The following is a 25732-nucleotide window of genomic DNA, read 5'->3' on the forward strand; positions in this document are numbered from 1 at the left end:
GTTGCAGGAGGAGCCCTGGGCCTCCTCTTCAGAAGCTCCAGCAGCCCAGGCCTCTCAGCTTCTCCTGCCAGCCCCAAAGCCCATCCTGTCAGTCCTGCAGAGCCTCTGCAGCTCCTCCTCACTGCCCAGAACAGGGAGCCCCAGAGCCAGACACAGCAGCCCAGATGTGCCTCTCTGGCCTGGGGTGCCTCTGGCAAGGGAGCAGCACCAGGCACTGCAGGAGCCTGCAGACAATTCCTGCAGCACTTGTAGGATAATCCTGCTGCCCAAGGGACGTTCCCATGGTGCCAAGTCAGGAACTGCAATGGGGAGTGGGGCCAGAGAGGAAAGGGCAAACAGGGATGGGCTGTTTGCAGGGGAGGGGACAGGGCTGGGCAATAGGAAGAAACTTGCGGCAGGAAGAGTGAAAAAAGCAAAGGTGAAGTCAAGGAAATGCTGAAGGCATTTTGGGGGTGGCTGCTAGGCAGCCCTGGCTCTGAGCAACAGCGTCTGCACTGGGACAGGGAACTCTCAGCGGATGGGAACAAACTCTCTGCCTGACTGCAGAAGCCAAGAAAAAACTGAGTGGTTTCCCCGGTGTCCCCCAGCCCTTGCTGGCCCATGGGGCTGATGGCATTTGTGCTCCCTCAGGTTCATGTCCCCACACCAACAGCATGGGGGTGCTCCCTCTGCTCTGTGCAATGCAAACAGGGGCTGCTGAGCCAGTGCTGCCGTGTCTGTGCCTGCAAGGATGGGGCACCTGTGTGAGCTGGGGAGAGGCCAGGGCTGCAGAGGGGGGATGTTGTTGGCAGCTCCATGAGGATGCTCTGGGACGCTGCCCTGAGCTGTGCAGCGCACTGGGGATGGATCAGCCCCTGCTCTGCTGCTCCTTTCTGTCTCCCCCAGGGCCCTTGCAGAGCCCCAGCCATGCTGTTTGCCCCCAGCCTGCCCACGGCCAGCCTGGAGCTGCTCATGGGGGTTTCTGTGCTGAGCATTGGCCTGGGCGTGTTCTTGAGAGAGCCTGGGCAAGGAGCCTGGAGCCCCCAGGCCCTGGGCTGAGGCGTCAGCACTGCCCCAGCAGTGCCCATGGCCTGTCCGTGCTGCAGCCCCGGCAGTGCCACCCCCAGGGCTGTGCCCGGCCCCGAGAGCACTCAGGCCCTACAGCAACACCAGGGCCACCAGGGCAGCGGGGCAGGGCCACGGCAGCAGCACTGGCAACACCAAGTGCTGCTGCTGCTGCTGGGCACAGCTGCTGGGCCAGCCCTGATCTGCCCCCAGCTCTGCACATAGACATTGCTGCTGCAGCTCCAGAGAAGGCAACAAAAGGGTATCTCAGCAGAAAACTTGGCTGGGAGATCCTTTAGTTCCTTTAAAGCCACCAAGACTGCAGCCCCTCCTTGACACAGTCTGTGGCCACAGGAACTCTTGAGATACACAAAATGTGAAATGGAATGAACTGTGGCTTTTCTTTTGGAAAATATGGAAAAACTACAATCAAGGGAAAAAAAACCACCAGCAAGAAAACCAACAAGAGCTATCTAAGATGACTTTTATTACAAGTGATTTGCAAAAACTGTCATCTAATTTAGTCTTTCTGAATGCATCCAGCCATCAGTCTCCACACGGCAGCCTTGAGCTCCTGGTTCCTCAGGCTGTAGATGAGGGGGTTCAGGGCTGGAGTCGCTACCGAGTACAGAACTGACAGGGTCAGATCCAGGGATGGAGAGGACATGGAGGGGGGCTTTAGATAGGAAAATATACCAGTGCTGATAAACAGGGAGACCACAACCAGGTGAGGGAGACAGGTGGAAAAGGCTTTGTGCCGTCCCTGCTCAGAGGGGATCCTCAGCACAGCCCTCAAGATCTGCACATAGGAGAAAACAACGAACACAAAACAACCAAAAGCTAAGGAGGCAGTGAAAACAGAAACTCCAAGTTCCCTGATGTAGGGTTTGGAGCAGGAGAGCTTGAGGATCTGGGGGATTTCACAGAAGAACTGGCCCAGGGCATTGCCATGGCACAGGGGCAGGGAAAATGTATTGGCCGTGTGCATGAGAGCAGTTAGAAAGGCACTGGCCCAGGCAGCTGCTGCCATGTGGGCACAAGCTCTGCTGCCCAGGAGGGTCCCGTAGTGCAGGGGTTTGCAGATGGACATGTAGCGGTCGTAGCACATGATGGTCAGGAGAGAAAACTCTGCTATGATAAAGAAGAGAAAGAAAAAGAGCTGAGCAGCACATCCTGTGTAGGAGATGTCCCTGGTGTCCCAGAGGGAATTGTGCATGGCTTTGGGGACAGTGGTGCAGATGGAGCCCAGGTCAGTGAGGGCCAGGTTGAGCAGGAAGAAGAACATGGGCGTGTGCAGGTGGTGGCCGCAGGCTACGGCGCTGATGATGAGGCCGTTGCCCAGGAGGGCAGCCAGGGAGATGCCCAGCAAGAGGCAGAAGTGCAGGAGCTGCAGCTGCCGCGTGTCTGCCAATGCCAGCAGGAGGAAGTGCCTGATGGAGCTGCTGTTGGACATTTGCTGATCCTTGGCATGTGGACCTGTTCATGGAGAAAAAGACAGTGTAGTGATAGAGGAGACACCCGTAAGCAAAATCAAAGCAATTTCCCATACGCTGTCCCCTGTAAGTGACACGGACCTCCTTTTGTGTTCAAGTGTTCTGCAGTTTTCTTTTTAAGCTCCCTCCATGTCTGTCTTGGTATTCTTGGATATCATAAGCCCTCAGCATTTTTGCTGCCCCCCGGGAGAATAGAGTGATTTCTCTGAGACAAAGTGATGAGTGGAGACTAAGGGGAGGTGTTCTTTCATTCTGATCTGTTCAGATTTTGTCAGGGGTTTAAACTTTAGCAGGTGGAGGGTGATCGACTTCCCATGTTTATTCCCAAAAATGCCTTAGGTACTGCTGAGAGCAGATGGATCCACCACAGCCCAGCTCCACATTTGTGGCCAAGGACTCTCTTTGCTCATTTCACCAACCCAGCAGCATTTTCAGTGTAACAACACCGCTGCCTTTCCCCACCAATCTTATATCTCAGAGATACTCCAGGACAGGTTTGCGCCCTGGATTGAAGCTCCCAGCTTGGACTGAAATCTCAGGGACACTTCCAAGTGTCCTTATGATGGTATTGGATGAAGGGAGATGCAGCTCCTTCCCTGGCTGCACTGACAGCATTGCCCAGAGCCGGGCACTGGGGACAGCGTCACCCTGAGCCAGCGGTGCCCCCTGCCAGAGCCCCCAGGGCCGGGCAGATGCTCCCAGCCCTGTGCTCTGCAGAGGGAACTGGGCCCGGGGCTGCAGAGCTGCCCCACGGCTCTGCTGCAGTTCTGCCTGCACAGGAGGGGCTGTGCACGCCTTGGAGCCCTGGCCCTGAGGGCAGAGGCTGGGCTGGGGCACAGGAGGGAGGGGGCTTGTTCAGAGGGAGGGGCTGCACTGGAGGGGATCCTGTGGGCATCTCTAAACTCTCCCTGCCACAGCATTGCTGGGTTTTGTTTTCTTTCATTCCCTGATCTTCTCTCTGCTTCCTGCAGATTTCCCTGCTGCAGGTGTTTCCCTGTGCCTGATCTCTCTGTGCCAGCACTCACAGACCCCAAAAAATCTCTGTGCACTCTCCTTGGTCCTACAGAACCCTGCCTGTTTGCAGGGCACTGGATGGGGCAGGTTCTGTTTGCAGCTTGGAGAAAGGACAGCTCAGACTGAGCCTGATGGGTCATGCAAAGGTGATGCTGGTGCTGTCCATGGGCAGAGGAGTGGCTGAAAGTACATTAGGAATCTCCTGTGAACCTATTGATCACTAAAAGTAACAGTTCAGATTTCTCAGGTACTTGTCAAAATTCATAATCATCCTTTAATATTTATACCCCCTCCCCGTCATCCTCCAATAGTAGGAAACTGAATACAGTCTTAGGAATTTTCCTCATTTTTATCAAAATCCTTGTCTTGGAAATATTCTGTGACTGATCAGAACCCCTCAGTACATCAGAGCTTCATGAGCATTTCACCTCCCCTGCACCAGAAATACCCAGAGTTGTACTCACAGAGTCTATAGGCATTGGAATGGTCCAGCAGCAGGAGATGGCTCCAGGAGCTGCAGCTGCATTGTCCTGCAGCCAGAGGTTCCTGTGCCAAGGGCTGGCAGTGATTCTGCCCCAGGCACTTCTCAGCACCTTCCCAGCCCTGACTGATTGAAGCTCTCTGTGCCTCTGTGCTGAGCCTGGGCTGGCTGCAGGCAGTGTCCCAGCCCTGCTGGGCTGGCAGAAGAGTGCTCATCATAAGAAATGTGCTTTTGAAGCTCTTCCTGGTTACCAGGAGCTGCATCTGTACCAGGAGCCCAGCTCAGCTCAGCAGCACAGATACAGAACTAGGACTGTAATGAGCCTCTGGGGCTTTGTGCTCAGGCCCTGAACATCAGTCCCTGAGAGGGAGCTGAAGAAACCTCTCCAGAACTCCAAGTCAGAATCCAACTCCAAAGTTTCTTGGACTTGTAATGGGTCCCACTGAGGGACACGACTGAAAAAGTGTCCCCAGACCCCAGGCAGAGCAGAGAACTGGAGGCAGTGATGACAGGTGGGGACAAAGAGAAGCCAAGTCTTGCTGCCCTGGGCCACAGCAGGGTCTGTACCACCAAGGGCTGTGAGGAGACACCTTGTCCTGAGGCCCTGGGGCCTCCTGGCGCAGCCCCAGCCAGGCTGGGCACTGTCAGCCCCTTGTCCTGCCCTCAGCATCCCCCCCTAGCCCACATCCCAGTGGCCTCAAGGATCTGCTGGAAGGAGTCCCTGGGGAGCCTTGCTCAGGAATGGGGACTCCTGAATGCTCCCTGCAGGGATTGCAGGTTTTTCAAAGGACTTTGGGTTTGGCTTTTGCCTTGGAGTCTCTGAGAGCTTTGTGCAATGATGGCCTCCAATTATCTGCTGTAATTAGTCCCTGGAGAGGCTTTGTCAGTAACAACACTCAGTGGGGCTCATTAATGCTTCAAGGTACTTCAGTTCCTTTAAGGTACTTGGTGTTTCTGTTTTGATACAGACTCTGTGAGAGGTTTGTGCAATCATGACCCCAATTATCTACTTTAACAAGTCCCTTGGGAGCTTTGTACTGACACTCAGTGGGGCTCATTAATACTTTGAGATACTCAAGGTTTTTAAGGTACTTTGGAATTTCCTTTCCACGCTGAGTCTCTGAGAGGTTTTTGTGCCATTCTGGCCTTCAATTCTGTCCTCCAAGGAGTCCACGAGGAGCCTGTGTTGGGGATGGACCTCAGTGGGAGCCATGAATGCCTTGAGACACTTTGCGGTTTTCTTCTGACTTTGACTCCTGGAAAGGTTTGTGCAATCTCCTCTCAGGCCCTAAGGTTCAAGGGCTCAGCTCCAAATGCACAGTGAGGCGCATGAGGATCAAGCAAATCCTGACAAACCATGGCTCTGCCTTGATTTCCCTCTGCTCTCATGGAGCTCATCAGGAAGCTGTCTGTAGTGGTTTTTGTTCACTAATTTGAGATTTCTTGGAGAATACAGCAATGATTGTGATGGGTTCAGTGTTGGCTATATACCAGTACACTCACTAGATTATACGTACTTATTTCCTGCTGTGAGGTAGGATTAGGAGAAAGGCAAAGTAGCCTCAAAACTTTAAAAGGGTATAAAGAAAAGTTTATTACCAGTAACTAGAAGAAAGAGTAATATGAATGCAAAAAAAACTTTTGGAACACTTCTCCTCTCCCTGCAAGCTTTTCTTTCTTACTGACAATGAAAGAGACAAAACCTCAAATTTTCAGTCACTTTGCCACCTCTAGAATAGTTTTTCTTCAATTCACGTAGGGAAAGGAGTCTCTCTTCCATGCTATGGAAGCTTTACAAGAAAACATATTTCTCGTGGCTCTCAATTCCCATGAACATCAGCCTCCCAGAAAATCTGCAATCGTGAAGTCCCTCCCATTTTTTCACATCTTTTGCCACATCTGTGTTTATGGGCATGTTAGTTTATGGGGTATTAGTTTAAAGATGAGCTGCTTAGGAACAAAGGTTCTCTTCATCTATTTCTGAAATCATCTTCATATCTACAAACAGAGGTCTTCTTCTCTTCATGAGGCACAGGGTCTCATCACTCGTCTCTCTTTCTCTGTTCAAATTTCTCATGGGATCATAGCTACTTCAAGGTTTGCTTACTTTAGCATGGAGGTTTTTGCTGAACAAGTCATCTTCCCATGCTTTTCAATGCCTTATAGGGAAAAAGAGAGTCTGATGTATCAATGACATCCTTCTCCATTGCTTTACAAGAGGATTTCAGCTCCAAGATCAAGACATCTCCTCATCCCTCCTATCTGGGACTCAGCTTCCACTTCACTGACCTCCATGTCTTTGTGCTGCTCATGTATGTATCTGCACTTTGTCCTTTTCTCTCCCTCGAGGGAGGATGGAAGCACTGAAAGAGTTCATATCTCACCCGGGGCCTGCAGATGGTTCTGTGACCCCAGCCGGGCTCGGTGCTTGTGGCCGGAGCTGTTTTATGATGGAGGTTTCTGCAGCAGCTGCGCTGGGGCTGTGTCAGGATGGGCCGCGCTGGGGCAGGGCCAGGATCTCAGCAGCCAGGCCAGAACTCAGCAGCAGCAGCATGGCCGGGGCCGATGGCTTCTCCTCCCCCTGCCTGGGGCTTGCGGCTGAACCCCAATGGTGGCAGAATCTTGGCCGAGCCGGCCCGGCCCGGGGCTGCTCCTGGGGCCCGGTGGATCATGGCTCAGCCTGGGCTGGCGGCGGGGCAGGGCTCAGCAGAGCCCAGATGGTCACAACTGCAGCCATGGCCCGGCCGGGCCTCAGCCCCGCGGCCTCCCCTGCCCTGCCCAGCAGCCGATGGGGCCTGGCGGGGTCCCTGGGAATGGGCCCGGCCCCACGGCAGGAGCCGCCCGGCCCGGCCTGGCTGAAATGGGGGCCGGGTCGGCCTTGTTACCTCTTTGCCAGCCAGAAGGGAAAGAGACCCTCTGTCCTGGTTTGAAAAGCAAGTGAGTTTTTTGGGATGCTGTAGTTAAACCAATAGGTGCCCAGATTTGAATATTGGCACGTGGTGTAGCCACTGAGGACATGGGTACGCCTCTGAGAACACAGGGGGTTAAAAGCAGAGAACTGCCAAGAAAACTTTCTTTTGGTTCTGGTGGGTGAAAGAAACCTATGTTGTTAGCTTTTTCTGCTATTTGAAATATTCCTGATTGTTGGATCCAAATTATTCCTAATTGCTGTAAGTTTCTTGTTCACTGCATGTATTATTTTGCTATGATGTTTCATCATACTTATAAAAAAAGACATGCATCTCATTCTTAAAAAACAAAAAAGAAGAGGAATGAACGCCTTATGAACATTCAAGTAATGCAATATGTACATGAGAAATTTGGACAACTAATCATTTTGAATAATGCAATATTTACATGAGAAATTTGGAAAAAAGATCATCACATCTAAATCCCAATAGGCTCTATCACAGTGAAGCCTAATTAATTCATTAACTTCAGGAGAAGATGTGCCTGTGTTTTATCATCAGCAGTTCAAAGCAGTCACCTGGTCATTCCATCAGATACTGATCAGTTCTGAAAAAATGAGGCCCAGTGAAAGGAGAAATAACCTCATCACCTTGCAGCCTTTGTGGCCAGAGCAGGAGCAGAAGGAGCACTGCCAAGACATGGCTGTGGCTGGAAACTGACAGAGGCAATTTGCCAACAAAAGCCTCATGGCATCCTCATAGTACAGTGCTCCTACGAACCTTCTGCAGTTATTCCCTGTTCCAGTGCCCAGGAGGACATTCAGTGATGTCAAAGATCAGCATTTCCAGCTCACAGACTTTCTCATCCTTCTCAACTAATTGGAAACAATGGTCATTTCTTTTCATTTCCCTAAGAGACATTGGACATTTTTCTTTTGTTTTCTCATGCTGCAAAACCCTGTGTCAATGACTTGATAGAATTTGGTAAGTTTTGTTGATTGTAATTGGTCATTTATCTATCTTATCCCATATCTAATAGATAACCAGGGACAACTGTGATGAGATAATACCCTCACAAGAGTGAGCTGTTTCAACATCAGAACATAGGAGCCTTTTTTAAATGAACGAAAAGGGGGAGATGTCATAGACCAGTAGAATAATGATAAAAGAAAGGCCTTTTGAAATCAGGCCTTCTTCTGCCATATTAATAGCTGGCCTGTCATCTCTTCTGAGTGCAGCTAAGCAGTTACAAGTTCCCATGTGAAGCTATTTGGAGAATGAGACTTTGTGAACAATCTATTCTGAGGGTGAAAAACTGCAAAAATGCACCTGCAACAACAAGGGATTAGTCCCATGAGACTTGGTGAAGAGAACAGGTAAACAATACAATAGAGAGATTTGATGCACAAGTAAAATCTAATTTATTAACCAATAACAGAAGAACTGCTAGGAAATCTATGAACTAACTAATGTTGCACACGAGGTCTGTCAAACTGTGTAAAACGAATTTTGTGAATAAAGAGTAAAGAGTTCTCCAGCTCAGCTGGGTCTTCTGGGATTGCAGTTCCCCCCTTCTTTAGGGCTTTGCTTTCGCACTTCTTAGGGCTTTGGTTTCGCTCTTCTCTGGAGCTTTGGGTTCCTTCTTCTTTAGGGCTTTGGTTTCCTTCTTTTCTGGCGCTCTGGTTTCCTTCTCTGGGATTTTGGTTTTCTTCCTCTCTGGGAATTTGGTTTCCTTCTTTTCTGGGATTTTGCTTTCCTTCTTCTCTGGGATTCTGCTTTCCTTCCTCTGTGATGCTTTCGCATGGGCTTCTTTCTTCTCCCGGGTCTTGGTTTTCCCCTTCGCTGGTTTTGGAGCTTGCTTGCCAACAGAGACACTCTTCTTTTCCTTCTTCTGCCTCTCTTCCTCCTTCCCCCTGTCTTCCTCCTCTAAGGCTTTTGCCTCCTCCTCGACCTTTTGAGCTGGCTCCTTCAGCTCCCTTCTGCAGACAAAACAGAAAACATGGCTGAGAGTCCCACCAGAAACTTGGGCTCCCTAGTCCTGGCTGGCCCTGCACTTCATTCCTTGACCCTGAGGCCATTTCCATGAATTCTCCTCAACCCACAGAGGTTGGGAACATCCCAAGTGAGGGCATGGGTGGAAGGGGACCTCCAGGACCAGCCAAACCTGAGCTTTGCCATCATAAGGTGTTGACTGTGCCAGCTCCCTCTGAAGGCACAGCCAGACCCCTCCAGCCCCTGCCAAAGGCTGATCCAGCAGCTCTCTGCGCTGGTGCCTGGAAACGCCCTTTGTCTCTTGGCTTCCCAGTTTAAAGCAGAGCACAGATTGCTGACATCTGCTTAGCTCTCCTACAGTTCTTACTCAGCTCATTCAGCTCCCTTCTCCCTGGGCATAGCTGAAGCATGATTTTAAAAAGTTCAGATTTCAGCTGAGGGTTAGAAGCAATTCCCATTGATCAGGATGTAGGTTAGATAGGCAGACCATAGGTTAATGATTATGAGATGCTTAAGCTGGAGCTGATTGTGCTATTGTTTACCATTAGGAGCTTCTTTCTAGAAGGAAGTGGAGGAAGTGAACTGTTATAAGAACATCTTGAAACCAGTAGAACAATGGTTAGCACCTGGGCTTGATGTCAATCAATCACTAAGTTGGGGACCTTGGATGGTGCCAGAGGGTCACAGAGATCTGATGAAGACATTCCTGACTTCATCCCTTAAGACCACTGACCCAATTCGAGACCATTGACCCAATTCAAGGGAAGAATTGCACAGGAGTGAAGGACCAATGACCTCATTTGAATACAGAGCAGGGATGGGAGGTGCTGGGGTTGTGCAGATGTATTGTATGTAAGATCTTGGGAAATAAGGAGAGGGCAAAGAACCTTGGACAGTGTGGTCATGCCTTTTAGGGACGGCTCTGGTGCCGCCCGCCGGTGTTATTAAACATCCCACAATCTAACTTTAATTAGTTAGAGTCTCTGTCCATGATCTTCGGTTTTAATGACTCCTAGCCTGCTCCTTCATGAGAACAATCCTATCAGTCAGAAAGCAAAGGCTGCAGGAACCCCTCTCCTGCAAGACAGGCTCTTGTCAGGCAGATTTCCTGCTGGAACCCAGCTGGGACCAAGCAAACCAGTGCTGGCTGCCATGGAAACCATTGGAAGCAGCCTCATCCATCTCCTCCCCATGAAACCAACTTCAGCCTGGCCTGAAGAAGTCCTGCTGCACAGGCTTGCTTTAAGCACCTCCACTCCCAGCTCCACACTTGTGCCTGTGTGTCCTGAGCTGGGCTGCCTTGCTGGAGCTGAGCTTCTCCTGTGCTTGCCTACGGCTGCAGCTGCAGGGGAACCTAAAGGACAGGAGCTTTTCTGGCTGCTGTCCCACCATAAGGAGAACCCTGGCAGATCAGCAGTGCAAGGACTTCATCTGTGGCAGGAGCAGGACCTAAAGCAAGGTTTGCTCTGTGCCCCACGCTTGCCCATACCACAATCCCACTGTTCTGGTGAAGAAGGCAGATGATGAAGAAGATGCCACTCAACACCATGGACTTCAAGACACCTCTAGATGCGGTGCCAAGGCAAGCCCAGAGCCCAGCTCCCTGCAGACAGCAGCTAAGCCAGGAGGGCTCAGCACTCAAATAGAGAAGAAGATGTTCTGTCTCAACAGAAGAAGGTCCTTCCTCTCTTGGCAGCCAGGGAGCTCAGAGTAGCCATCCCTGTGTTGCTGCTGGCCTTTGCTCTGCAGCTCCTCTGAGCTCAGAGGCCTTGGAGCAGGGAAGCCCTGCAGGGACAATAACCCATGGCAGAGCAGGAACCCACGGAAGGCTGACTCACCTGTCCCTGAGAGGGGCCTGTGAGCCACAGTTGATCTCCTGGGGGCTCAGGGAGGAGCTGACACGTGAGGCCGCCCTGGGCACCAGCACCTCGGAGGTGGAGCCTGCCTCCATGTGGCACAGCTCCGGGACATTGCAGGTGGTGTTGAGCTGGCCAGAGAAGGTGGAGGAGACCTGCTGGCTCTCTCCTGGCTGCAGCACACCTGGCAGTGGCAGGATACTGAAAGCCTGGACGGAAGACAGGAGAGATTGAGGTGTTGAGCATGGAAATGGAGGCAGAAGAGCATCTTGGAGCAATCTGCTGCTGTAGCCAGAGGGGCTTATTCCCCAAACACTGCCAGAATCACCCTCACCTCATCCTGCATCCATGCCATTGACCAGTGCAGGGACCATGGGGAAAATCTTCTCCCATACTCACAGCTCAATGCATTAATTAGTACATGACATGAAAGTGAACTGGGATGGCTCCTGGCAGTAGAAATTCTCTCTGATGCCCAACTTGCCTTTAAAAAGTTTCAAAACTTCCTGCTTTTAGGAAAGGAGGAGACTCAGAGTGAGAGCTCTTGGAGCTGAGGGAAGGAGTCCAGCCCAGCTCATCTGACTCCTGAGGCTCTCCCCCTCTCTCTCTGATTTAAATGCTTCTTTCTAAAGGTGCTACAGCAAAAGCTCCTGCAAAAATTTCCTATGGAGCACCTGAGGAGTTCCAGGGGGAGCAATGCCCTCCACAGGTGCCGCACAGCGTCCTTGGACATCCCTGCACGGCCTCTCCAACAAGCAGCTGCTCCGGCAGCACTTTGTGATGGGCCTGCAGGGATGGGAGGCCCCTCTGTGGCCAATGCTGAGGGCCCCCAGTGGCACTGGCAGCTCCAGCCCTGCTTGCCACACTGACAATGGGCACGGGAGACAGATTCCCTCTTGCCTTCTCCGCTCCCAGGGGAGTGTGCGCCACGTCCAGGGAGCACCTGAATCCCTCCAAGCCTCGAGGGAGGTGAGGGTGCTCAGCAGTTGGTGCTGGCACCCAAAAAACAAGCCATTTTCTATGGTGGGAGGAAGAGACAGCCCCCCTGCAAAGTCTCCCTTTGTCAGACAGCTCCAGGGCCAGCAGTGCAATAGCAGCTCTGGGTGAAAGCAGAGCCCTGCAAACAGGGAGTCTGGCTGCCTTGGGAAGAGGCTCCATGGAGATCAGGATCACCCCAGCTTGCTCTGGGAGGGAAGCTGGAGGTGTTACCATGATGATGCAGAGAAAAGCCTCATCTTACATTGGGAAGGAAACAAGGCAAAAAATCCCACACTCAGCACAGGCCTGTAGGATCTAAGTCAGCTTCTCCAAGGAAAACTGTCCTATTTCTACCTCTCCCTCAGCCCATGTCCAGCCACTGGCCCTGCTGCCCAGCCCACTGTCAGGGCACAGCACAGCAGGGCAGCAAAAAGGGAGCTCAGCATGAGCAGGACTTAGTGCTGGCAGGCTGGGGAGGCAAAGCAAGCAGTAGGTGCACAAGAAAATCTACCTCTGCTCCTGAAGATTGGCTAAAATCCTGCACTTCTTTCAGGGCTCTGGCTGCCTCCTCCTGTCCAGTCCTGAAGTGCCTCCATCCAGTTGCTGCACAATCCAGACTGGTTCTTCTCTCCTTCGGTGGCTGGGGTTTGAATTTAGGTGGGTGGAGCTCATCTCTGGAAAATAAATAACTATGAACAGGGACCTGCAGTGGGACGGAGGGAGGGACACCTGCACGAGCAGCTCCTGGCCAGGATGCAGCCCCTGGGTGGGTGCTGGCACGTTGAACTGAGAAATGGTTTGATCCAGCCCTTCCCAATCCAGGCTGGGGCAGGTCTGTTCTAAAGGCAGCCCAGGGGTGACACTGAGGTGCTGCAGCAGCTGTACCTGCTTGCATTGAGCAACTACAGAGGACAGGCATTTACACCTGGTGGGGATGCAAAAAGCACAGTGGGAGAGGAAAAGACAGAGAAGGCAGCAAAAAGGTGAGATTTGAGACACCGAGGGGCAGACCCAGCCAGTGCCAAGCCAGCACAGCCCCCCCAGTGCCCAAGGCCAGAAACTCTGCAGCTCCACCTGGGATTTATCAGGAACGTTCCCCTGACACCGCTGGGGGATTGGTTGACATTTTCCAACACTCCCAGGTGACTCAGGTCGCATTCCCCATCCATCCATCCTTCCATCCATACATACACAGGCTGTGGTGCTGGGATCCTGCCAAGCTCTGCCAGCCTTGGGCTTGGGGAGATTTCTGCCAGCCGTCCTGAGCTCCGTAATTGTGCCCTCTGTTCCAGGAAGCAAGCAAGAAAGATTTTAAAAAACCCAAAACAAACCACAACAGAGAAACCTAAAAAACCTTCAACAGCTCAACCTGGCTCAAGTTATTTCTTTAGGGACAGCTACCACTCTCCAGCTGAAATGCTGGGCTTTTGGGGAAAAAGAAAATTACATGTTCACCTCCAAATTGAAAAGGATTAAGGTAAGAGAACCTTTCAAACTAAAAATTATTGGCCCAAAGCTTTAATCTTTGCAAAAAATCTCTAGGTAAGACCAGCCTGACAGTTAAACAACTGGTTCTTCTGGTGGGGAGAAACCCTCCTCTTTAAGAGAAGCAGCCTGATAGTTAAAAGCAACTGTTTGGTCAAACTTCAGGCTCCCTGGCACAGCCTGCATTGCCTTTCCTTCCTGTTCACTGATTTACAGGCAGTGCCACAATGGCCCAGGTTCAGAGGTTTGGTGCCATCCAAGGAATTTGGCATTGCCATTTCCATATGTTTTAATCGAAGTTTCAATCCTTTCAACCAGTCTTCAAATGCCAGCTTTCCTTTCTTTTACAGAAAGCTCAAGGTTCCTAGAAGACTTTTGACATCCTCTTTTGTGCTCAGAGAGATGACATTTTCAAACAGATGTTTCCAAAGTTAACAGCATTTGAAAGAATAATGAACTCAAATGCCCCTGGATTCCAGCTTAGCCCAACTCCATTCTGTGTCAGACACTGAGATTCCCACCTCTAAGGCAGGAGCCGTTTGTGCCCCCCATCCCTCCTGTCCTTCTCCCCAGCAGCTTGTGCCTGTTTTCCCCGGCACAATCCCTGTCCCTGTGCACCCTGCCAGGAGCAGCTGCACACAGGCTCACATCTCCCCTTGCCCTCACCAGGGGGTTTCTCTCATCCCCGAACACGCCGATGAGAACGTTGGTGCGATGAGTGCCCAGGGCCTGCACTGCCACCACAACTGGGATCTCTGCTGTGCTCTGGGGCTGCACAATCCCACAGGGCTTGGGGCTGGAGTAGAGCACAGCAGAGTCCTCCTTGCGTTTCTGGAAGGGACACAATGAAATGCAGATTCAGATGGACCTCTCAAGAAACTTTAGGCTCCTTAACATCCACCACAACAGCAACTTACACACACCTTTAAAACTCCCCAGGACAAAGGTCAAAGGCACAAACAAGATGCAAGAATTGTAGGTTTAGCACTCCCAGGGCATCCTGCAAGGAGGCTGCCAGCACAGGCACTGGTGTCTGTGGGTGCAGCAGCTTTTCACAACCCTCTAAGATCTCCCACAGGAAAACACCCTGAGGACTAGAACATCAACTGTTTCCTCAGGAGCTTAAACTGCCTCCTAAAGTTTACAGTTGGGTAGGATCCTGTTCTCAGCAGATCTTTAGGACTGATTAGAAACCAGCAAGGTCTTATCCAAACCCTTTTTTCCCCTAATAATCTCCTCAGGAATATTTGATAGGAGGAGGTGGATGTGATGCCAAACCTGGGGAATAAGCCCGTAGCAGCCAGGAAGGTGGCTGGGATTCCTAATGAGGATCTTCCTCTCATAGGGCACCTTCAGGTGGCACTCATCACACAGCAGCACTTGGGGGGACACTTGGAGCTCAGGAACGAGACATCTGGGCAAAGAGATGACCCCAGGACAATCAGAGATACTGAGAGAATGGAGAATGCCTACCCCCAAAGATTGTGAAATGGAGCAGAACACATTGGTCACTGTCAAATGCACATTGAAGAGCCCTACAGGGATAAATTGCCTTCTACCTCTTCCCACTCCAACATGTCTTGTCAAGGAGGGGCAAACCCTGAGAGGCAGCACCCAGAGGCTGCCAAGTGCCCCAGGCAGAGCACTTTGCCCTACAGCTGCCTCAGCCCCTCCTTTACCCAAGAAGGCTTGCAAGGACTCCTGGAAGAGTCCCAGTGACCCACGAGCTCTGGGGGAGCCTTGCCAACAAGGATCAGTGCTCCCTAAGGCTCAAGGAACACACAGCTCCAGGGTCTCAGTAAAAATGACTCGCTTCTCTGCCATGGTGCTGTTGCCCTGCCTGAGAACTCAGCTCTTTGCCCCAGCCCTGGAGGGCACGAGACAGCAGCTGCCCCACAGAGGGGCTGACCAGCCCCTGCCAGGCCCTGCAGCTCCCTGGCTCCTTCACTGCACAGCTCCAGGCACTGCCTGGCCCCAGCTCCACCTGCTGTACACAATGGCAGCCCAGGCACTGCCTGGATGGCTCTGCCTGGCACAGGGAACAGCACCAGGGAGCTGCATCCCTCTGGCCATCACACTGACACCCACAGCAGCACAGCAGCACAGCAGCATGGAATTCTGCTGCAGCAACAACGACTTTTGGTCTCAACTCTGACAACATTAAAGGTCAAAATGGGAAGCAGAGGGAAGGACAAAAACTGGAGCTGACCTGCCACATCAAGGGCTGCTTTCCCCTTGTCAGACCTTGCCCTCCCCACTCTTGCTGGGAGCCACTTCCCCCCTGCCATGTGCCCCCACAGACAGAGCCAGAGCCTGACTCTCAGCAGCTGCTTGCTGTGGCCCAAACCAGTGCACGGTGCTCACAACCAGCACAACCCCACCTCTTGCAGCCAGAAGGAGAGGAGGCCCTCAGGAAATTTGTTCCACCTCAAGCACCAAAAACAAGGCCAATCAATGATATCATTCCTGGTGCCTTTAGAAGAGGGCCCAGGACCATGCTGGGCTGTGAGCAAACGTGCTTTTCACCAAGGGCTGCGGCCCACGCACTGCTGTTCTCATGTCCAGCTGGCACAACATGAGGGCATTCAGCAGCACTTCTCCTTGGCAGCTGCAGCCAGCACAACCTGGGCAAGGCAGTGCCTGCGGGAGGCCAGGCAAGGGCTGGTACCTGGCTGTGATGATCAGGGCTGCCACTCCCTTGCCAATACCCTCCAGGTCCACCAGCAATCTCCGGTAGAACTCCATCACCGTGTTGGAGCACAGGGTCACCTGGTGGAAGAGAAGAACAGTCAATTCTTCCTTCCAAAAGCTCATTACCCACGGGTGATATCCTCCAGTTCCTGAGGGAGGATTTGCCCTTCATTCTTCTGCTGCTCCATGTGTAGAGCACAGTCTCAGAGTAACAAAAGCCTTCTGGCAATACCAGATTTGTTTAACACACCTTGCTATCAGGGCACAGGTCAGCTACATTAAAACATTAGACTACAGCTCCATGCACCACTGCATTCAAATTAAGAGGCCAATTGCTCATCTGACTACAAAGACATCCATGCAGAGGAAATCTGACTTGACCACAATGAGTTCAGCTTTACAGCAGGAGGCTGAGGGCAAAGTGTGGCCCAGCAGGTGCTGGGCAGTTCATGGCTGCCCTGGGACCCCGAGCCCAGGCTGGCTCTGAGAACTCCAGCCCCAAGCCAGGAGTGGGGAACTGTGCTGGGGTGGGCATTGACCAGAGGCAGAATCCTCAGAACTGCCCCAGGGTGGGCATTGACCACAGGCAGAACCCTCAGAGCCTCTTGCTCAACACCGCAAGAGACAAGCCACCAACGGGACCAGGCAGAGAAGAAAGGAGAAGGATCTCTGTCTTGAAGTTCCACAAGGAAGGGTTTATTCCAAGCAAAAGGATCAGAGCCAAAACAGCCCTGGACACTCCGGTGCAAGGAATTTTGTACAGACACAAAGCAGGGGGTGGATACAAACAGCAAACCAAAAGAGAATCCTCAGCAGAGCACTGAGGGGATTACATCAAGTGTCTGGGGCCACTTTGGATAGGAGGGTGGGGAGGATGGCTCACATGGGCCAATGGGGCCTCCAGGAATAGGGGAATTCCAAAGGGGTGTTGCAGACAGGGATTGGCTCCAGGTTAAATTGGCAAAGAAGGTTGGGGAACAAAAGGGGCTGGGTTTGACAGGAAGGGAAAGAGCTGGAACAAAGGGCAGGGCATGGCATGAGGGACAGCTTTGAGGGAGGGTAAAACCCAGGGGTAAACCAACTCGGGGAGAACACGGGGTACAACAGAACAAACCACTTAACAAGGAATCAATACAATAAATTTGAACCGCTACACATGGCTGCAGATTTTTTGTCTCCACTGGAGCTTCCTGCAGTGAACACAAATCATTCTGCTCCCCAGGAGGAGGGAAATGACACCACGAAGAAAAGCTCACTGCTTTATACAATGACATCTCTCTAACAGTCACCTTCTGCCCTCATCCTTGCTCTGCCCCATTGCAATCAAATCAATCGCTCTCAAAAACACAAGAATGGCTTCAGGCCTTGACCATAAGGTCTGTGAACTCAGGCATATGATTTTGGAAAGCAAACAGTGCTCCCTGAGGAACATCCCGAGTAAGCCAGCTAGCAGAGGCCCCCAGCAGTGCAGATCTCTCAGTGCCAGGATGCTCCAAGCTGGCACCAGAGCTAAAGCCCTCCCACCCTGCAGTGCAGCTCCAGCCCTGGTGCTGCAGCGGCTGTGGCTGGGCTCTTGCCGTACCTCGATGTCCTGGTGTCCCTGGGGGAGGATGGTGCCTTGGCTGGGATTCATGGTGAACTCCCTGGGCTCCACATGGAAATGGATTCCCTTGCTCCAGGCCAGGTCGGTGTCCCTGCGGATCTGATCCACGCTGTCCACAGCCGGCTGCGTGCCATCGTCCGACATGCGGAGCTGGAACGTCAGGGGCACCGCGGAGCTGTTGGTGAGGCGGCAGCGCTGCGTGTAGGGAAAGCCTGGACAAGGACACAAATATCCATTCAGGCACCCAGCAGGGCATGATCCTGGGGGCAAGATCCTGGCAGGATCAAAGTGGGATTGGAGCTGAGCTTATTATTATCTGAACTACAGCTCACCTAGAAGCTGCATGAGGAATTAATCGTCACTTAGTTCCCTTCGACACAAATTCCAGACTGCAGCCTTGAAAATGCCCACTCCTAGCCCTGCTGAACCCTGCAAGCTTCTCTCTTTGGGATGGGGACCAGCTCCCTCACCTGCCCCAAACCAGCACCAGTTCTCTCTCAGTGATGAGTGTGCACCCAGACCCAGCATTTACTCTGAGAATTCAAGCTGTCCAATTCCCTGCTCAGCCTGCCAACACTCCCACCTTTTTCAAGACATATAAACAGTGAGTTGTCAGTGAGAAGAAGCTACAGCGAAAGAAAATGAGGATGGAATCAGGAACTAGAACGTGATGCAAACACCCTAATGCAGCTTCTCTCTGCAGGACCCTTAAGGCATCTCTTGCTTTGGGCCAAACAGATTGAGCACGTGACAGCTCAGAGCCCACTCAACTGGGGGCACAGACAAGCCTTGCTTTGAGATTAGCAATTAGGAACCAGGTCCCACCTCAGCCCACAAACAGGGACATCACAGCCATGATGCTCACTGAGAGTGCTGCCTGCAAGGGTTTACCCCACCTTGGCTCTGAGATATGCTTTCCATCCTGCAAAGCCAGAGATACAGCCACTCATGGTGGGGATGTCCTGCAGAGCGCGCAGAGCAGCCACAGCCTGCTCTGCACTGCACATCTGTCTGGGCAAGCCAGCTCTGTGGGGAGGAGACTTCTCCCCAGGCCTGCTCACCAAGAGTCACTGGGACACAGATGGGGAGAAAAAACAACTGCAGCTGCAGCCCAGAGCTTCTCTGTGCCCATCCAAGTGACCACTGCCAGCTCCAGCAGGGACTCCAGCAGGGAGGCAAGAGAGGCACAAAAAGGACAAACCCAGATGTCAAAACCTCCAATGAGACTGAGGCCAGCACATGCAGACAACAGTCAACAGTTACAAAGAAGCAAAGATACAACAGCTGCCTTCAGCCCAAGAGCCCTTAGGAATGAAATTGGATTCAGCAGGATCTGAATCTCCTGCTTCAGACCCATATTTCCATCTCTTGCCTTTCGTGTTTCATTCCTTCCAAAGGCAACTTGACAAGCGCCTCCATGGTGATGCAGGCTGGGGAAGAAGCAGCTCAAAAAAGACAATGAGTTTCCTTCAGAAGTTCATGAACTTCATTGTTCTGGGTTTAGGCTTGGCAGTGAATGTTGCCCTTGGTCTGGGAAGGGGGATAGGGGTTCTGGGGGGTTCTGGGGGGGTTTGGCCCTGGGCTGGGCTTTTCCCTTGGGGTTTTTTGGCAGTTGTGGCGTGATGCCGTGGGCGGCTGTGCAGTGGGAGCTGAGGCTGGGCAGGGAGCGGAGCTTCCCTTCCTCCCGCTCGGGGATCGCAGCTCGGCCGCTGCTGCTGCGGGAGGTTTGTGCTTGGCCCGGGGCTGCCCTGGCCGCAGCTCAGCGCTGGCACCGACCCTGCCTGCCTGTCCCGCTGCTGCTGCTGCTGCTGGGCACTGCCCACATCCCCCTGCCCTCTGGGGCTTTGCAAAAGGAGCATTTCCTCCTTCCCTTCCCTTCCCTTCCCGCACCGGCTGGGGGGGGATCACTGCCCTGCCAGAGCCCACAGCTCCTCCTGCTGTGACCACAACTCCACCAAAGGGGAAAAACCGGACTTGGCATCTGGGAAATGTCTGTTCTTGTCTTGTCTGTGCTCTCCTGAGATAGTCTAGCAAAGAACTGTTATTCCTTTTCCCACAGTTTTGCCTGGGAGCCCTGTCATTTCAAAGGGATAATCATTTGGAGGGAGGGGCTCATCTTTCCATTGCAGCAAGATTCCCACCTTCCTTGGCAGACATCTGTCTTTTAAAGCAGCACAGAGACACCAGAAAATACTGCCTTTCTATTCCTTGCTTCCATTGGATCTCACAATGGCAAAATGCCCCCTGAGGCAGCAGCAGCAGCAGCAGCCCTGCAGTTCACAGCCTGAAGAGGCTGCTGGGGCAGAGCAGGAGTGAGGGATGCTTTTCTGTTGGAAGGCACAGATCCCTGAGGCTGTGTCCCAGCCCAGGGAACACTCACCAAAGGAGATGTCCCCGAAGTCGAGCTCAGCCAGGTCGAAGTGTAAACTCGGTGCAGTGACGCTGCCCCTGGAGGCCGAGGACAGAGCAGGCAATGGCTCGGTTAAAGGCACAAGACTCTGTGCTTTGATGCTCAGGGACAGCTCAGGGGAAATGTGCTTCTGCCCAGCAGCTGCTGGGCTTTGTGCCCTTCTACAGCCCCAGTGAGGAAACAAAAGTTCCTGGCCCTGGTGCTTTGTTGCTGGTCAATCTGTCACTTCAAATGTGTTCTGGGGACTTTGCTGATGAATGCATCACACACAAAAACAAAGAGAACATCTGCCAAGCTGAACTTTGTTCATGTCAGTAGTAACAACTGATGAACTCACTTCAGGTTCTGCTCATTAAGGACCTTTTGCTGTAATTATGGGCTGACCTGTTCCCATTGCCACTGGTGAGAACATCACTGCTGGCTGATGGAGAGGCCTTGGGCCAGCAATGTTCATGTGCTGGACGTGAGACTTTGGAGGCAGGGGAGGAAAGACAAGGCCCCAGCAGCCCCACAGCCAGATCAGTGCTCATGCTCCTGCATCTGCCCCGGGGCTGATGCCAGCACGGCTGCAGCTCTGCTGGGGCTGGGGGGATCAGGGCCTGCTGGGGGCAAGGCACAGCATTCTGTTCTTAGTCTTTGGCTAGAAATTTCACCACAATAGAGAAGCTGCCAGTTAGGGGAATCCCTGGCCAAGCTTCAGCACTACCTTCCATTCCATTCCCTTCCCACTTCTGCCCCATGTTACATGCTCCTGCCTTCAGGTGGCAGGATGGGAATAACATTTCCAATAACGACTTCAGGGCTTGCCTGAGAAAGAAGGTGTCTTCTTCTTTTCAAATTATCAGGAGAAGAGGATCCAGCCAAGTCCAGGACTCAGCCGTCAGCACTGAAAAACTGAGTGCAAATCAGCCCCCGCATCTCTTCAATCCCTGGGCGGTACCCACCAGACTCCTCTGTTCCTGCTGTAGCAGTCATCTCTCACACACACCTGGCTCCCCAAGACTCAAAGACACAAGCTCTACAAGCCTACAGCTAAACGTAACTCCTCTGAATTTCAGCCAACACCACTAAACTGTTCCCTGAGCCCACAGCTAGAAGAGCTGTGAAGGAGACATCCCTGACACTGTAAGAACCAAAGGAAAATCACTGCCAAGAGATAGGCCTGGAAAGCTAAATTTTGGGCTTTTCTCTGTTAATTGTGAGCTGCTCCCTAAGACACTTCTCATCCTGTTAGATCCATCCTCTCAATGAATCACTGCTGCACCTGACAGGCAGAAAAGATAAGGTATGGAGGGGTTTTAAAAAGGTTGTTTTCTTCTGCTTTTATAACTAGGTCCATTGACATGTTTGTTTTCTTGTATGGCATCTAAAGACAGGTCCATGTCTCCCAATGGCACCTTGCAACCCCCAGACACTGCTCTTGCTTTGAGCAGTGTGTTTGCTCAGATGATTTCCAGAGGTCCCCTCCAGGACCACTGCAAAGCCACGTGCCTGTGGCCTCCCAGAGAATGGCTCTGTTTGGCTGACAGTGCTGAGGAAGCATTTCAGAAGCTGCTTGTGCTCAGCAGGGTGCAAGCCAGCTCCCAACATGTTCCAGCAGCCTCCAGGGAATCTGGGACAGCGAAAGCTCCAAGGCCACTGAAAGCAAGAGCAGATGCCATCCATCCTGCTCACTTCCAGCCAGGCTGCAGGGCAGCAGATCCGATGCTTGGTTCCGTCTGTAGCTCTTTCCCAACTCCGCTCTCACCCAAAGGTGTTTGCACAGGGACAGATGAGCTGCCTCACCTCTGGGTGCTCAGCTGGTACCGAGCTGCCCGGGCACTGACATTGCGCACCAGCCGAGTCTGCTGGGCGCTGACCTTGACTGGACACTTGGAGAAGTCCAGCTGGGCAGGGAAGTCCAGCACAGCTCGGGCACCAATGGCCCGAATTGGCACAACGATCCTTTCCCTTGCAGTGAGGCACACCAGCTCGTGGCAATAATCCTGCAGGAAAAGAAACTGGCTCAGCACAGGACATTAAGTGCCATCCCCATGGCAGAAGAAAAACCATTTCCTATACCCCTTCAAGGCCATCAATTTACCTATTGCACCCTCAAATGAACACTAAGTTCTACTACTATGTCACATTTTAAAGGCACCAGTGCACTTTGCAAAATCTGTCTCAGTGGCATTCAGCTCTTGTGTCACTTGGCTCATACAGATAACAGCCCTAGGCCACCATCATTCCTACTCTAAACTTTAATGATGTTAAAGAATTCCTAAGCCCCTTCTAAGCAACATGGAGCTGGGGAACACAGGACATTGCTCTTTAGGCTTCTATATTCCCACTGTCTGAGAATAGGACAAAGTGTTCAACTGACTCTAAGCAGCAAAAGGAAGAGGAGAAAACAGCTGCACCCAAAGACATCCTGCACCTCTGGCCTGGTGCAGAAACATCAGTTGGCTCACAACTCCCCTCTAACTTTGCCTGTCCAACCAAGTCAGCAGAAGAACAGTGCTAAGAGGTAGCAGGATGCTGTTGGAAAGGGCCTCTCTTTGTTTCCCTGCCAGGCTTCCTCCCTTCCATGCCATGCCCTCAACCCTTCTGTATGAACAAGCCTCCAGATCAGAACATGAACCCTCCAGATCCCAGCACTGAGATCAGACTTGCCAGGGCCTCAGCACTGCTGTTCAAACCTCCCCACAAAAGCACCTTTGGCACGGAATGGGTGCCAGCTGACAGAGCAAGCACAGCGACAGGCATGAAGACAGAGCCCCAGCAGTGTCACTGCCACGGGCTCTGGGCTCACAGCTCTGCCTGCAGCTTGTACCTGCCCTACACCAGCTCCTTCAGGCAGGTGTCCAAGTCCCCTGCAGCTCAGCAATCTCCTGCTGACCAAGGGCACCCAGAGCCCAGTGTGCCTGTGCCAGGCCGGGCTCACAGGCACAGCACATCCTCTGCCCTGGCCCTGCAGCTGTGCCATGCTCACTTGTGCTCTGGGACAGCACAGCTGCAAGGCTGCACAACAGAGGGAGTGAAAAAGCACCGGCTTTGCTCCAGCCCAGGGGCAGGCAGGGAAGCTGTTGGCAGTCCAGGAAGGACGAAAGCTCTCTGACCTCTTTGTTCCTCTGGTGTTTTCCATCAGAATGAAACCCCTTCCACTGCACCTAGAGATGGCCCAACATCTATCAGCAGCCCTCTGTCATTTTCATCCTGTTTCCTGTGCATCTTCCCTTGGCAATGCTCAGCAATGTGCACGGAGGGGAAGCAGAGCCTCTCAGGCCTGGCTGCAGTGCCTGCCAGCAGTGCCCAGGTGTGACTGGCTGCAGGCTGCCTGCCCACGCCTGGAGCCCAGCTCACAGCATGCAATGGGCTGGAGCCAGAGTGCAGGGAAAACAATGGCTGTGGAGATCATTGTGTGCTGTGGCTCCTCCAGCCTCACCCTGTTCTTGCTGGGGGTGAAGCGGATGCGCACAGGGGCAGAGGCACCCGGCGGCACGGCACGGTACGCATCGCTGGAGCTCACCAGCTGGAAGTAAGGTGAGCTCTCCATGGAGACCTTCACCACGTGAAGAAACTGCAGCAAAGACATGAAATTTGATTTTGCCACTTGTGGAAACAGGACGAGAGGAGACCTGTCCATGCCCTGCTACCATCCCTCCCTTGCCCCTTTTCCAAAGCACTTTCAGCTGAGCAGGCACAGGCACATCATTCACAAGGCTGAACTTGAATCCCTTCTCTCTGGCTCCCGCATTTTGGCCAGGGGCAGTAGGGCAGTGCCTGCTGGGAAGGAAGGGCCGAGCAGGTCAGCACCAGCAGGATGGAGACACAGCATCTGAACCAAGTCACCTGCGTATTCAACAAGGCCAAAAAAACCTGCTGGCTTCTGCCTGCACACAGCCATGAAGTTGTCATGTTCCAGAGGGGGAATGTGCTACCTAAAAGCAAACCAGCACATTACTGTGGGGCAAGGAAGAAATTCCCTTCCAGCAGATCAGGTTTGGGTAGGGACCTTCTGGGGATACAGTCAGGCAGGCAGAGCAGCAAGACAGGAGACCAAACACTGTGGTCTTACTGGGAATAAAAGCAAACCTGAAAAGCAAAAGAAGGAATGAACACAGCAAGACAATCCCTAAAACAAGGAGATGGCAAAGAGAACTTAAATGGGCAGTAAAGCAGCAAGGAAGAATCATAAAACCATGAGGGCAACCAGCTTGCCAACAATGACAGAAACAGAGACAGGCGGTGTCTATTGACCATGGGGCTTCAGAGGCATTTTCTGCCTGGAGAAACAGGACCAGCACTGACTGACAGTGTGGTTCCAGTATGCAAAGCCAATCTTGGCTCTCCAGGGCTTCCTGCGGCCTGTGAAGGCAAGCTGGGCTGCTGGGCATTCCTGCCTGCAGCCAGGAGGCCAGGTTCTGCCCTCTGGGGTACCCATGCACAGCACACATGCATTTTCTAACACACTGATATCATAACCCCTGAGCACCAAAATGCTCTCCAAAAGTCTAAACCAGATGATTTGGACTCCCTCCTGTTTCCTCCCACCAGCCCACTCTTGGCACAAGCCTCACTTGAGAAAATGTTTCCCTGACTGAAATTCAAATGGTCTCAAGTTTTCCTCTTTACAGTGGAACACAACTGACATTTTTCAACTTTTCCCCTCTCAGCTCTCTTGGGAAACTGCAAAACAATCCCAATTTCTTCAGATGAAGGTGGAAACCTCCAGGAGCACATGGCTTTGGATGTGCTGTGCTTCTGCAAAGGGAAAGCAGAGCACCGTGTTGCTTTTGGAAAAGCTGAGCAGAGCTGGATGAAGCTGAGCAGGAGCCTCAAGTGGCACCTAAAGGCCTCTCACTGCTTCTGCTCCATCACTCTGATTGCAGGGCTCTTGCAGAACACGGTTCCTGCAGGGCCAATGCCATTAATGAGAAGTGATTCCAGCATAAAGTGCAGGAGGCTCAGCCCCTGAGCTTTGCCTGTGAGCTGCATAAAGGGAGCCAAACTGGCTGAGAGAGGCAGAGATTCCTACCAGGAGCCAAGATTAACCAAGGACACACAGGGTGTGCTATAGACCCAAGGCAAAGCATGAGAGCAGGTAAGAACTGTACAGCCCTCAACATTCCTGTCAATCCAGAGCTTTCAAGAGAAGGAAACTCCTTTAGGATAGACACCATCAATGCCTGGCCAAAATCTGGGCACAATTCCCAGCACAGGAAGATTTCCACCATCTTGCAGAACAAGGTGCTGAGACATTTTCTTCTGCATGTGCTGCAGCACATAACTTGCTTTGCTCTACACTGAGGGAATGACAGCACTCTCCTCTTCCAGCACAGTGTTAAAGCTTCACGTGCCAGAACTTACCTTGTCCTTATTCATGAGAGACAGCACCATTTCAGAGACCTCCCGAGCGACGAAGTTCTGAAATACCAGCTCTGGTGGGGAAACCCCAAACCAGCTCTGTTTCGGAGCAGCTGACGGCAGCTGGAGAGGACAGAGAGCAGGGAGAGCTTCAGCTGCTGGGAGGAAGGTTCATGCAGGAGAATCTTCCACTGATCCCCAGTGAAGTACAGACTCTGGGGGAGCACATCTGCCCAGCCCACACTGGGCAAACAGGGGCTCACCCACCTCTGCTCTGAGCTGATCCACAGCTGCTGGGCCACACAGAGCAGGCTCAAGCCAAGCTGCTCTTCTGGCATGGATTTCTCCAGGTTTCTTTCTCCAGAATGCCAGGCAGAACTTTCCTAAAACACAGCCCTGTGCCCACGTCGTCACAGAGCTCTGGGGCACT

This window comes from Melozone crissalis, unplaced genomic scaffold (assembly GCF_028551555.1).
Source record: "Melozone crissalis strain CALT ecotype California unplaced genomic scaffold, PUWL_Pcris_2 ptg000061l_1, whole genome shotgun sequence".
NCBI lineage: Eukaryota > Metazoa > Chordata > Aves > Passeriformes > Passerellidae > Melozone > Melozone crissalis.